Source organism: Ambystoma mexicanum, chromosome 9 (assembly GCF_040938575.1).
Source record: "Ambystoma mexicanum isolate Mex_15411 chromosome 9, UKY_AmexF1_1, whole genome shotgun sequence".
In the NCBI taxonomy this organism is placed as follows: domain Eukaryota; kingdom Metazoa; phylum Chordata; class Amphibia; order Caudata; family Ambystomatidae; genus Ambystoma; species Ambystoma mexicanum.
The window spans coordinates 1,336,860,118-1,336,875,316 of NC_090931.1; the positions used below are offsets into that span (position 1 = coordinate 1,336,860,118).

A 15,199-nucleotide genomic window follows, 5' to 3' on the forward strand; every position below is an offset into this window, starting at 1 on the left:
TTTATTACTTTGGAAATTTCTGGAAGAGTAATTACAGTGTCTAAATGGGATAAATCTACTTGGGGGTAGGAGGATATATTAATATTATCAAAAAAGGATGTGATGCTGTTATGGGGAATAGAATTCTTGGGAGTTTATAGTTTGGTATAGAAGTCTCTGAAGCAATTTAGTATATCTTTGGGATGGTGATTAACAGTGCCGGATGAGTCTTTAATGTGGGTTGTGAAATATTTCTCCTTTTTGGTTTTTAAGTAAGAGGCCAGTGCTTTCCCTGCTTTATTGGATGTTTGAAATATTTTCGTTTTGTATTTAAGAATTGTCCCTGCGGCAAGATCTGTGATCTCCTTATTGATTGAGAAGCGTAAAGTCAGTACTTTGTGGAGATTGGTAGGGTTGGAGACACTGTAATAATGTTGTTCGGCTATGGTTAGCTGAGAATATAGGTCATCTAAGTGTTTTTTGTGTAGAGCTTTCATTTTGCCTGAGTAAGCCATGATGTGACCTCTCAAGGCTGCTTTAAAAGTATCCCAATTATTCACTATCGAAGTGTCACAGTCTAGATTATCTGCATAGAATGGTTGAACAAAAGACTCTACGGATAGGATGAATTGAGGATCTTGTAAAAGAAAATTGTTAAGCTTCCACCGAGTTGACGGTTTCCGAACATCAGAAAGACTAAAAGAGGTACAAACAGGGGCATGATCGGAAATAACGATATTTTCTATTTTGGAATCTATAATGGTAGGTTTTTAGTAGAGAAAATATAGTCAAGACGGGAGAGAGTGTTAAGTGGGGAAAAGTGGAAAGTGTAGTCAAGTTGTGTAGGGTGAGATATTCTCCATGTATCAATAAAACCAGTTTTGGATAAACATCCTAAAAAGGATTTGTGTGATTTGTTATTTTTGAACAAACAGCTAGATTTTCTGTCCAGAAAAGGATCAAGGACTTGATTCCTATCCCCACACATAATTAAATTGGTAAAGTTTTTTTGAAGTATCAATTGTTTAATGGTGGTCCAAAACTTGGGGTCTGGATTAGTGGGACCATAAATATTCAGAATGGTAACATCAGTAGATTCTATTATTAGTTTAACCCAAACCCATCTGCCATCCGTATCAGCACCTTGATCGAGAACTTTATATGATAATTTCTTGCTGATTAAAATAGCTACCCCATTTTTTTTTTTTAGCAACAGCAGGACTAGAAATGATTTCCTTGATCCAACGGGACTTCAGTTTCAATGTTTCTCTAATAGATAAATGTGTTTCTTGTATACATGCTATGGAAGGGTTGAGTTTATTAAGATGAGAAATTACCTTACACCTTTTGATGGGATTATTGCAACCTTTGATGTTCCATGTGACACATTTAAAAATCATAATAACAGTTCAAATATTATGATAGCATAGCTATAACATAAGACCATAAACATGCACATATTAGGTGCCCAAGGACAGTATCTGAAGTAGCATTTGGAAATCATATAAATACAAATAATAGGTGCCAAAGAACAATTTCTTGAATGACAATTAATGAGAATAAGACACATAAGGAAAAGACATGAGGTTATAGGATGAGGGTTGGGGAGTCTGATCATAAACACTTGCCTATTGGCTTGGAAATATGAAACAGAACACAGATCAGACAGGAAAAAAGGAGGCTAGGGGAGTATAAAATTGTAGGGAAGGCTGACACCCGCTGAGTCGTCAAAAAGGAAATGGAGCGACTCGGGATGGAAGATGGACGTCACAAGGCCACCGGTCCCACGTCTTATATATAGGGGATAATCATGGCATTAAATTTGTAATAGTAAGGAGAGAAAGAGAATAAAGCGTTCATGTAACAAAAGAAGTGGAGGTACTTGCAGGAGAGGATGTGTCCATGTTATCAGATTTGATGGAGCGTATAAATGCTCTTAGGTCTGCTGGTTCTTCAAACATTCTAGTACGGCCTTCATACGTTATTTTAAAAGAACAAGGGTGGTATAGACCATAACGTATGTTGAACTGTTTCAAGGCTGGACGGAAGGATAGGAATACTTTCCTGCGCTGGGCTGTGCTTTTAGCAACATCTTGTGAAATTAAAATCTTAGTACCATTCCATACAAGAGATTTGCGTTCCTTTGCTGCAGATATAATGAGCTGAAGTTGGGAGTATTCTAGAAGACAAAAGATCAGTGTTCTGGACGGAGGTCGAGGAGAGGTGGGAGCAGATAGTTGGCCAATTCTATGAGCACGTTGAATGTTAAGTATTAAATCTGGAGGTAGGTGAAGCAGATTTATTAAAAATCTTTGCAAAAAGACAATGGTATTAGTTCCTTCTCATCCCTCTGGCAGACCTGAAATATGGAGGTTATTACGTCTACTGCGATTTTCCAAATCTTCGTTGTGTTTTTGAAGTTCTTTGATTGGTTTTTCCAGTTGTGCTACTTTGGGTGTAGTTTCTTCTACAAGACCCACTCTTTTCTCAACCTCGTCCATTCTATTCTCAAAGCCTTTCCATCTGTCGTCCAACTGTTGTAATTTTAGGTTTGTAGTCTCTATGAAGGGTTTGAGTGATGAGATTTCTGACAAAATGGCATCTATAGCAGGGTCCGAGATGCCTAACGGAGGAGGTGAGTCACTTTTGGGTCTCTTGAGGTTGGAAGCTGGAGTATTGGATTCTTTGGTAGAGAAAGTATTGTTTTTTTGTTGGCCGCCATGTTATTAGCTGCGAAATATAGATATATGAACAATTGTGAAGAGCTTGGTTAGCTATATTAATGATGGAAGGTAAATAACTGTTGAAAGTTCTTACAGGTGGAGCAATAGCAGGTTCCGTTTCAGATGGAAGCTGTTTTGAGGAGAGCTTGTGGTAGTAAGCACAGATGTATAGAGTCTTTAAACAGCAGATATGTGAGGCTCTATATCCCAGAGTTTACAATGGTTATGTCCATATTATACAGGTAGTGCTACTCCTGATAGGAGGTTAATAGAAGCAATATTGAATAATAAGGCGTAAACTTAGGCGTGAATTAAGGGTGCTACAAGCCTTGTAGTGGTAGGATGCCTCCAATTTATATGGGTATCCAGTTACTAAGGTTCGATTTAGAGTTATAGTTATACACAGTTCCATGTGTATTCCAACATATTGAATTTGTGGTTCATATATAGTTAAGGTGGTCAAATATGTGCTCGCTGTCTCCACCAAAAAAGAACAATAATAGAAAGGGTTGTGTCTCACAAATAGCAAAGTGTGGTTGAAATCCTTTGAAGTAAAACTGTTTCTTTCTATGTTTATTTTTTCCTTTATTTAGTCAAAAAATTGTGGTAATGAGATATTCTGGGCCATATTTTAGCAATGTGTTACTTCAGCGGTACACAAAAGTGCTGTATTGTTGCTCATTTTATGTTGTGGGTACAAGTAACTTCTGGTGACATTACAAATATTAGTACAACATTGCTAATCAAATAGGTTTGTTTTGCCAATCAAGACAATTGCAAATAGCAAACTCTGCTAAGCCATTAAAAAAAAAAAAACGAATGTATGCCTTGGGTCAAACTGATTAACATATGCCAGGAAACCAATGTATAGCCCTGTGTCTAGAGATGTCACAGTGAGTAGAAGTGAAGTCAAGCAGTGTCTTCGATTCATTAATTTGAGTTAGCCAGAGCTCTTCTTCCTTTTGTGATAATGTGTTATTTATACAGCGCTTTACAGAGTACATATTTGCATACAATATCACACAACCAAAGTTTGTGCTCATTTATCGAACTCAGAAGGATGAAAGGCTGAGTTGGCCTAGCCGGAATTCGACCATGCGACCTGCAGGTCACACGCAGAACACATCAGTGAGCGTTCAGCCCACTGAGCTATCTTACCGGCTTTTTGTGAACCTCCTACCTCCAATGAAATTGTTGATGCATGTAGTTGACGTGATCAGATCACGTACAGAAAACTAAAATGGATGGGAAACTTTGACTCGAGCCACCATTGGGAATGCCTCTGGGCGGCTGTCTGTATCAACATTTAACCCAGTGTCAGATTTTAGTTGGGGGCAGCACAGACTGAGTCACATTCCTTCTGCATGGCACCACGGGCATGTAGCCTCAAGGGTGAGATGCATTTTAGGGCATCAGACAGTAGTTTAATGTGCATGATTTGTATTGTGTATTCGAATGATAACGTTTTTATATACCAATACAACCCATTGCTTCAACCATCCTTGCAAGTGTGCATGTATCCAGCTATGCACATGCAATATACTGAATACCATAGCAAGGGTGCGATCTATTTCACTGAATGGATCCATGGGGGGACATTTTAGATCTGGTAGCATACATTGTATTATGATATAGTGGCTAATACATAACTCAAATCCCCGGATTATGTAAAGTGCTGCACAGTAAAACAAACGGAACATGTGCCATTGGTTTAAATCAAAACAGAGGAACCTATGCGCACACACTGGTGCAGGAGCTATTGGAGGAAACGCTGGCTGTACCAACTGTTGGCAGGGTTCCAAATCCGACTTCGTTATGGCGCTACTGTTTTAATAGCCAAAACAACTAAGGCACTCCAAGGGTTAATTACCAGATATGACTCTTACATGCACAATCGTGCGTTGCCAATTAATAGGTCAAGGAGGGACGTGGGACTAGGAGGGGGCGGAAGACCTCACTTATGCTTTGCTTTAAACAGGTTGATAGGAGGGGGTGAAGCAATTCACGTACTTTCGAGCAGCATTTACAGAGAACCTGAGATGGTTTGCAGGTGTGCCCACATTTAGGGGAGCAGCGTATTTCAATGTCGCAGGTAAATGGAGCAATTGTGCTCACCTCAAAATAATGGACACATCTAAAGCAATCACTATTCATGCAGCAGATTTGAGGGGGTTTGGACCATATAAACCAATTCGGAGATGCAAGTTATTTAATTGCCTTCCCATATCTGCACCCAATTGGGCCGTGCATAACGAGCAACATCCGCCACATTTTCATGACGAAGCTAGCATCATAGCAGTTCTTTCCTAGTTTTTTTGGATGGTATAGGCAGAGAGCAGATTTCACTAGGTGCACTGTGCGCAATATTATGAGTGAGAAATGCTGCACGAAGATTCCTGTTTGCTACTTATCCTAAATTCCCCGACCTCTATGCAGTGCCAAACCTACCTTCATGAGCCTTGGATGATTGTTGGAGCATTTTTGCGTTTCACAACTGAATGAATAAAAAACACTTCATTGTGTATTTGCTGGTTGGTCATTGGAGAAATTTTAAACTTGATTGCAGACCTTAAGAGAATGATCCGATTGTTTCGTATGAGACTCCACTTATTATTCATTGGAGAAAACATATCCCCTGTGTCAAGTTGAGCATGAATCTAGACCACTGTGTCCCTTTTATCTAACTCCCATACATTTAGTTTTACTGTTGAGGTGGACTAGAGGAATGCACCATACTCCTATACGGAGGGGAGCGGGACAGGGTTGACTCAGGCGCTACTGAATGTGGGCCTAAAGGGTGTATGGAGAGTGCCTCACATGAGCCCGGTCCCACTCTCAGAGAAGGCACTTGATTCATTTCATGAGCTTGTGTCACTACATTCGACATCACAGTGGCTACTGCAGAGTACATTACCCAGCAACCCACTGACTGCCAAGAGGTGGTCTGCTCACCTTACTCGTAGTGCAGAAGATCATTTACATGCACCAGGGGTCCCAGCAAGAGGCGGTAGCTTTCTTCTTATGGCAATTTAGCCTGCCACTCAACCAAAGGACTTCAGTTCCCAGAACACCACACCTCACATGGGAACAAACTGCCATCAACCGCAACAATAAACCATCCAAGATCGGAAGACCACAGGTTCGCTGGGAAATACAAAGGCTTCAAAGACGGCGCAACATGCCACAGACACTTTTTTTTTGTTGTCTTTTAACATTGGTTTAATACAAGACCTTGAACAAAGCGAGCGTGATTAACGGTTGGACTTAGCCACACGTTGCAGCTCATCTTTCTTCTTGATGGCGTAGAAGTTGGAGGATCCCTTAGCAGCATTGATCAGCTCATCAACCACACACTCGGCAATGGTTTTTATGTTACGGAAAGCAGCTTCCCGAGCCCCGGTGCAGAGCAGCCAAATCGCCCGATTGACCCGACGAAGCGGAGATACATCCACGGCCCGCCTCCTAACAGTACCAGCATGGCCGATATGGGTGGAGTCCTCTCAGGGGCCACTGTTGATTATGGCATTCACCAGGACCTGAAGGAGGGGGATTCTCTCCGGTGAGCAGATGGATGATGCACATGCTTCACAATGCGCACGGTCATCAACTTCTTGCCATTATTACGCCCATGCATCATCATGGAATCTGTGAGGCGCTCCACAATGGGGCACTGTGCCCTAACGGAAGCGCTTGGCAGCATACCGACCAGAACTGTGGGGTAGGTACTTTGCGTACTTCTCCTTGACCGCAATGTAATCCTGCAAGGAGATGTCGTTGATCCGAACATCTTGAGTGCTCCATTTCCCAAAGTGCTTAATTTCGGGGGTGTCTGCACTAGCCAGTGCTGCCTCCCATTCGGGCATCACAGCAGAGGCTGCAGTCTTCATAATGTCGGCCGTGTTGTCAGTTCAGTGGACTGAGGAGGAAAGAAAAAGCATGCCACAGACACTTCTAAAACTGTAAAGTGCTGCAGAAGAAAAACATAAAAAATCTCGCTGTTCAAATCAAACTCTAGTAGAAGTCATTACAACATAACTCAATCGCAGCCCTCAAACAATAATCAGGTGAAGTCTCAGAAGAAGAACAGCCAATACCAGAAGAGAATACAAGAGCACAGGGATAAGAACCTATTAGAGTCAGCCTTGAAAAACAACTCAGACCCTTATAGGTATGCAAGGGGCGGGAACATTCATTCACTGTCTTGGCGTAGGAGGAAGCAGACATAATTGGTGCTCCCTTGATACAAGCAGATTCTGCTGGAGAGAGAAGACTTGAAGGACTGCTGCCTGTAAGACGGTAGTGTAAAGCCTGGGAGGTTGGAAGGAGAGGTGGAGAGAAGCAAAACCCTGGAAGCGGAAGGCTGACCAGAATGGATTGACCAGAAATGGCTTAACAGCCTCTCTCTAGACTCTGCTAGAATTAAAGGTTTCCCACCAGCAACCCCTAGAAGATGAGAGAGGCCAGTGGCAAGTGTAATAGAGAATTGCAGCTGCCTCAAAATGACCCCGACAAGGGAGAATGTGAAAAACCCATTAAAGCCAAAGTCCAGGAGGGACCCATCATGAATCCGGAAACCTTAGGTCCAGGAAAAACTGGTTGTGAATCTCGAAACCCATGGTCCAAGAGGGAGCCGTCATGTATCCTCAAAAACATGGTCTAGGCGAGACCTGGTGTCAAAACTAAGAAACCCAACAGTGAATATTGCAAGGCCCCAGAGAAGCATAAGAAGAGAAAGTTATAGAAAGGCATAACTGGGAGAGGTCCTGAAAACAAACGGAAGGAACCTCTAGGCTGAGCTACTCTTGTAGAGCCTGCCCAAGACCAGTTGTTTGTTTTGGTTCTTATTAGTATAGAGCTAGGCACTCATAATTTAGGACTGCTGAACTCTTGTGTTGGTCAAACCTTGAAACCTTTGTTTATTAGCTTAGGGGAGGCTAAATAGTCATTAGGATTGAGACATTTTTCGGTTAGCCAGATCTTTTGGACATTATTCGTAGTCTAGGGCACGCCTCAAAATTTGCCCTCATCACTACCCATGGGCTAGTGAAAGTTGACCCTTGGCGAGTAAGAAATGCTATCCTGTGTGCATGCGATGAATTGGGGGGTGCGAGTGACGTTTTATGCCTGGCTAGTAGCTTACAAGTGCACATTGTGCACCCTGGTCTAGAGCATCGATGGAGGGGTGGTGCCCAATTAGAATAGGTTGTGGACATGTATATTGTACCACAAGGGCAACCTCAGTAGCAGTAAGGAGTCACCATTCAGTTTAACCCATCCTCACACAGAAGTCATTTTACTTGCAGAGTTTCCCCAAATCACATTATCAAACCTGAACCAAGCCCTGTCCAATATTCATCTAAAGTGATATTGTTGGAAACCTACTTGGTGTCTACGTTGTAACATTACCTTAAAGTCCCCATACTGTGCTTCAAGTTCATGTGCATCCATCGTTCAAGTGGTGCCAATTCCAAAACCGGGGTATTTTCACAATGCAGAACCACCTTTTTATACTGCACATTGATTGCAGATCATGCAGCATCACAGAATGTTTTAAAATATTTTAGTGTTTCCTTGGCACATAACGTATTATTGCTAGCAGGTTGTTGTGAGGGTGCACTGAAGAATGTCTTTATGACAAATTGTGATTGATATGTAACCAGTTTGTCATCTGCCGATTTCATTTAAATGTATACCCATTATGCTTTTATTTCTGTTTTTAATGACTGTACCTATTTTTATTGTATCGATGTTGGTGGAAAGGATTGGTTTCAAAATAAAGTTAAAGAAAACTACATAGATGAGGAAGAAAGGCCTGCCTGCTGTAACCAGATAGAAAAACAAAAGATGCTCAGCAATTGCTTAAATCTAGTGGAGTGCGATTAGAGCTGCAGTAGGCCAGGTAGATCAAGCCATGTTTAGGACTCTTGCACAGAACCTTCTTCTGCCGGCTGAGCAGAGATTCAATGTAGGAATCTGAGCTGAACATGGGAGGTTGAACAGGGTCTTGGCCTGGTTCACCGTGTGTAAAACTGCTTGTTAAGTATTTAGGGTACGTCATGTATATGCAATGGTGGGTCAATGTTGCAACCATGAAACGGTATTTGCCCTAGATTTCCCAACAAAGCTTTTTCAAGACTGGAGTTGCATGTAAGACAAGCATTGGCCAAGCCCACCGTTTTGCCATCTGTGTAGGCACGGGATAGGAATTTGTCAGGCACTGCCATAATAGTATCACCTGGCCATGAGATGGCAACAATTTGCAAATGGTGCACGATAGCAGTTAATGGTAAATACTGAATACCTATAATACAAGGCAAACCTGTTGGCTTTGCCAAGGATAGTTTTTAACAGGGGTTTAATGCAAGAAACCAATATACATCAAGAGGCTGAAGAGACACTTCATGAAGTCATTTACAATTTTATTACGCCAGAAGAACATTTATAGTTGCAATTAAGTCATTAACTCTCGGAAGACTGCTTAGAGATAACACTGACAGGCCAAAGTTAGATAGAGCTAGTGCACAGTGGTTCAAGGAGGATGTTTTTGTGCAGGGAGCGGCAGGTAGTGGAGGGGAATGGCCTATACGGATTAGTATGGCCACGTGACATCAAATGGTGCGTAAATCACACATACAAAAGCTGCGTGTCCCTGCTCATGTCATTTCCATCCTATCTTCATGCCAAATGCAAAGGTTACGGCTCTAATAGCCAAAACTTAAAATGAAGCCTCTCTAACAACTTGCGCAACATTGTTTTCACAGTATACGGGAGTCTACGGATTGGTTTTCTTGGCACGTGTACAGAGGGACTTACCAGTCCAGCTTTAGTTCAAAAGATGAACTTCAGGAATAAGCCCCGAGCCTGGGGGGAATTATCGCATCAGGTGATGTCCCGGGGCCCATTGTTACAGGCCCTGGGCATTACCCATGTAGTCCTTCTCCTTTTCCATGGCGGCCATTGAAAAAAAAATGAAAAAAGTAAACTAAAAAGATGGCGGCTAGGGAACAGGGACTTCCCATTGCAGCCAGGACACGGCTGCGAGCGGTGCTGCAACAAAGGTTTGTCAGGCTGGTAATGACCCAGTGAGGGCCAATGGCTCGCTTCTTACAAGCTCACTGTCCCTCGCCGGCTACTAATAGTGCCGGAGTTACATTTTTGATGAAAAGGGACTACTCTGTATAAAAGTCCCAATATCTCAGACTGTGGAAATCACAAAAGAATTGGCTTGCAATTTAAACAGGACACACTGTTTTCAGTGGGGCAGGGTGGATAAGGCCATAGAATCAATGAAGGGATGGGGGCCGGTAATTTTTTTTATTTTTACATTTCTGGCTACTAATTCGAGCAGAGATGGCCAATTCGGTCCCATTACTATTAAGATTGAGACAGTTACTTTGCATCCCCACCTTGTGGAAGAGAAGATCACTCCTAATATGATGTTAGCTTGGGTGCCAGCCCTAGGCTCCTCAAAAGACAACTACCAGTTTTCTGCACAGCAGCGGTAACCAACATGTAATGTGGGGAGCAGATCATGGAACTATTTGGTGTATTTTTTTAACACGGAGGACAAAGCCTGCACCCACAGATCTGCATAGCAGGCCCCAATCCCAGTAGGCCAGACGCAGCCAAGTATGCTTCTGAGGGGGACACAATGAGCAGCACCGAGTGAAACAAGAATGACTATTGCAGTGTTTGAGGAAGTCGATGCCTCGATGCATGGTGTGCGCTTAATCATACCACTATCGCTTTTTGTGTGTCATTTTGGGTTGCAGAAAGAGTGCAATATATTGCATTCAGCAGGGCACAGTCTTGATTCTCTGATCTCTTCTGACCTTCCCCTCTCCGTCCCTCTCGCCACTCCTCTCTCTTGGAGTGATCACTTTCTCCTATCCTCCCACCTCACCCTCCCTACCCCACAGGCAAAGCCACCCTCATCACTGCCACCCACGTTCGCGGTCATCGACCCATGAAGCGCGTGTCAGTTGAGGATTTCACTACCACCTTCTCGCCCCCCCCCCCCCTTTGGCTGACTCCCACCCTGACACAGCCCTCTCCACTCTCCACTCTCCACTCTGCTATATCTGATACTCTTGATATCCTTGCCCCTGTCATGAGAATCCACCTGAAGCCCAAAGCCAAATGTAACTCCTGGTATGACTCGGATCTCATCACCCTTAAACACAAGTGCAGGGTGGCAGAGAGGAAATGGCGTGCTTCATGTGCATCCTCTGACAAACTGGCCTGTCGCCTGCTCCAAAGGCAATACCGGCTCTCCGTTCTCTCCAAGAAGAGAGCCCTCATCCAAGCCCGCATCTCTGCGGCATCTAATAATTCGGCCGAACTCTTTAAAATCTGAAAGGAGCTGGCCAACCCTGCTGCAGTCTCTACCGCTCCTGTCCCCTCCCAGGACCTCTGCACGGCACTGGCCTCCCACTTCATTTCAAAAACTCAGAACATCCTGTCCTCACTCTCCTCCTATCACCTCCCCCCTCTATTCCCTGCTCTTCCTCTGGCCCTTCTGCAGCCACCCCTCCTCCCTCCTTCTCTACCGTTCCATTTTTTTCTGCTGATGAGGTTTCGAGACAAGTCTGATCTATGAAAGTCTCGTCAAAACAGGTCCACCCATGCTCCGTCTCGTCAAAACAGGTCCACCCATGCTCCTTCAGAACTATCAAGGACCACATTGACTCCTTGGCTCCTGCCCTGGCTGACTTCTGCAATCACTCCTTCGCCTCTGGAGTCTTCCCATCCCCCCTCAAGCACTCCCTTGTGCACCCCCTTCTTAAGAAACCCTCTTCCGACCCCTCCTGCCCGGCTAACTATCGCCCAATCTCTATCACTCCCTTCCTGGGCTAGCTCCTGGAGAAACTGCCTATCTCCCAGCTTAATCTCCATGCTGAATCTGTTGGTAGTCCTCACGATCATCAGTCTGGCTTCAAGCCGCCAGAAGCACGGAAACTGCTCTCCTGAACATCCGTGAGGACCTGCTCTCGAACCTTGACTCAAACACTCCTTGTGTTCTCATTTTGCTTGATCTCTCCTCTGCCTTTGATACTGTCAACCATACCATCCTGCTCAACCGTCTCCGTGATAACATGGGCATCACTGGTCAGGCTCTGGCATGATTGTCCTCTTTCCTCTCCAATCGACCCTCCCAGTTCCAACTGGGGTCCTTCCTCTCTGACATCTTTTTCTCTACCTGTGGTGTCCCCCAGGGATCTAACCTCTCTCCCTGGCTGTTCAACCAGTACTTGGCACTTCTTGCCCACCGCATTGCCGCTCTCTGCCCCAATTTTCAGTGCTATGCGGATGATACCTAGCTCATTTTCAGGCTACCCTCGGCCTCCTCCTCTCCTTCCCTCATCACTGACTGTCTTTCTGCTATCCAGTAATGGTGTGCCGCTAATGACCTCTGCCTTAATGCCAGTAAGACTGAGATTCTACTCATCGGCGCACCCACTCCCTCCTTCCCTGCAGCTCTCTGACCGGCCTCTCTTGGCCCTCTTCCTGCAAGGCTAAAAACCTTGGGGTCATCTTCGACTCCACACTCTTTCTCTCATCACATATCTGACGTCTCTAAGAAGTCACACTACCAGCTTCACCTCCTCAGAGGTATCCTTCCTTTCCTCTCCTTCCCCCAGAAGCTCACTGTCTCTAGAGCCCTGGTTCTCTCGAAGCTGGACTACTGTAACAGCCTCTATCTGAATCTGCCTGCCTCTACTCTCCGCCCTTTGCAACTCATCCAGAACTGGACTGCGAGACTTGTCCTTGGCCTCAAGCCCAGGGACCATATCTCTCCAGGACTGAAATCGCTACACTGGCTCCCAGTGGCTGTGAGGATTAAGTCCAAAACCCTCTGCATTGTTCACAAGGCCTTCTGGGGCCTCGGGCCAAAATACCTTCAACTCTCTCTTCCTAAATATCTTCCTTCTCGAGCGCTTCGCTCATCCACCTCCAACTCCCTCAGGGTCAGCCGCTTCTCCAAGCAACGAGTTGGGGGTAGATCTCTCTCCGCAGCAGGGGCCTCCCTCTGGAACAGCCTTCCTGCCTCCCTGAAACTTGAGGAGAACCATCTCCGGTTCCGGAAGCACCTCAAAACCTTCCTCTTTGCCTCCGCTTTCTCTCCCACTCTCCCCTGTTAATATTACTGAAACTGCACTGAATCTGCCACGGGGCCACTTACCTATCCCGGTCCGCTGCCCTGCCACTCTCCCCTGCACTGCCTCCCTGGCAACCCCTGCACTGTGGGACTGTCTCTGTATCCCTACAGCCCCTCCTCCTCAGCACTTGTCTGCGCTTATCCTGCACTTGCCACCAGCTGGCCCTTATTATTTATCTTGTTCTACTAAACCTGTACTGCACTTCTCTCCCTTTCCCCCATTGCACTTTTCCTTTCCCCTCCACCCTGAACTTGCGCGATCTGAATGACACCTAGCCTAGTAGGACCGTTGTCTGTCTGCCCTTGTACCCCCCCCTGCCTCGTCGCGCCTTGAAACACTTGTGTATAGGCGCGTTATAAATGCCATATCATATCATATAGCCATCTACATGCTGAACTGAGAAGATTCAGAATATTGTCCAAATCGTTTTCTCCAACTGAAAGGTATGAAGATCTTTGCAAGATAATTCGTTTCTTTACTAATACGTTTCTTTACTCATGGCAATATTTATTTGGGATTTCCGTTGCAGAAATTAAAAAGAATTTGCCAAATGATGGCGAATTTCAAAATATCTAAAGTGTCTCGATGGCAAATGGGGCAGCAAAAAATAAGTACAAGTACTTCTGCTTTAAAAACCACTCGTTGACCTTATTGATTTGTCTACGGCTATTTAAATGGGGATATGCATCTTAGAAGATATGAAATACGCAGTCACAGAAAAAACGATATTGCAAATGTGATGAGCGAAAAACAGTTGTAAGGAAAAGTTCACAAAGCATGAAAGGAAAACGCACAAACTAGGCGATGGCTAGAGAACGTCCAAGAATAGCATTGCTTCCAGGGTGTGCTTGTAACAGAGCATGCCCATAGAATACACGTGACACGGCACAGAGAATGGCGCCATAAACAGCAATTCCAGTTGTGCGGCGCTCTACAGGTCGTGCCCGCATATATAACCCTGCACCGCCACCTTCAGTCCCATTTTAGCAGCTGCAACCCTGGATACGGATTACGAGCACTTCCGACGGGGACGCATTTCGGCTCTCCGATATAAATATTTTAGTGCTGGGATTCACCCCAGTACACATAAAACGAGATCCACTTGCTCAGCATGTGGCACCATGGAGTACCGGATAACTTTTTAGCCAAAAAAACTTCGCATGCTGGATCTTGTAGACCCATACTTGGAAAATGTAAACTACAATACATAATTCAAAGTATGGTGGCTGCAAAGTCAAAAATAGCTGCAGGTGTCACAGAGGACATGCGCCCAACTTGGAAATGGGGTAGGGGTGCGCTCGTAATGCCCATGTCTTTATGAAACACAAATTGTAATAATACAATTGTACCACAAGATTGTTTGGAGGTAAAACAGGCGCACTTTTATTACAGAAAAAAATTCTCAGGTCATGACGGGGGCCCCACGTGTTTTACATCAAACCATAATCTGTTACCTTGACCCCCCGAGCAGCCCTGCCGACGAGCCATCTGCCGGTTTTGACCTACAATCTGTCTGCGCTGCACCGGGGTTAACTGCAGAATCCAAATGTCCAGGCGTACAGTCCAACGCCCTAGCTTAAGCCACATTTCCACCCAATGGGCACTCCAGAGACCAGCGCCACAGGCTGCTTGGCCTTTTGGACAAGAGCAAACCCTCCACCCTCAACCCACGAAGCAAAATCATAGTTCATCTAGTTCTAGGTCATGGTCCGAACATTTCCATAATCCAAGTCCCAGTCAACAGCGCCACAGGGCCGATTACGCTACTGTCCGACAGCCCTCCCCCAGTGTAAGGGTACAGGCACCTGACAAAACTCACTCCAAGAACTCCCTCAAACCATTGTAGTAGAGCAGCGCCTTCCCACAATCCCATACTTGGATGAACGCTTGCCACCTGGATGGTCGGGCCATCATAGGGCCTATAATTCCCAATATGTCACACTTAAGGCGGGATCCACATTTGGCCGCCTGGAGGCCCGACCAACAGGGGCGTTGCTAGGGGGGGGCTATAGCCCCTGATCTTTTGGTTGTAGCCCCGGATAGAATCTCAGGAGCTACAGCCAAAAGAATAGCTAGCCCCCAGTCCCAACAGTTCTGACATCAGCTTAGCCCCGGGTCTTTTCCAGACCTAGCAACTCCCCTGCCGACCAATGCCGCCCTGAGATTGCCAGCAATTACTAGCCAGTGCAACGTCCTATTGAAATGCCAGTTAATCGCATCAGGGAACGATACAATACAAGAACCCTTTTCCCAAGAAAACGTCAGCATGCCTCCAAAATGCACAATGCAACAGTGGCAGACGTCCTCCGCATACTTTCAGCAAACACCTTTTTACAT

General features: G+C 45.0%; 1 protein-coding gene and 1 pseudogene across 3 annotated transcripts in view; both read right to left on the reverse strand.

The window, feature by feature from the left end:
• RALB (RAS like proto-oncogene B) overlaps positions 1-15,199 on the reverse strand; it is a 261,118-nt gene that overhangs the window by 105,824 nt on the left and 140,095 nt on the right. The window lies entirely within an intron of this gene.
• On the reverse strand, positions 5,954-6,565 carry LOC138489117 (small ribosomal subunit protein uS7-like; annotated as a pseudogene).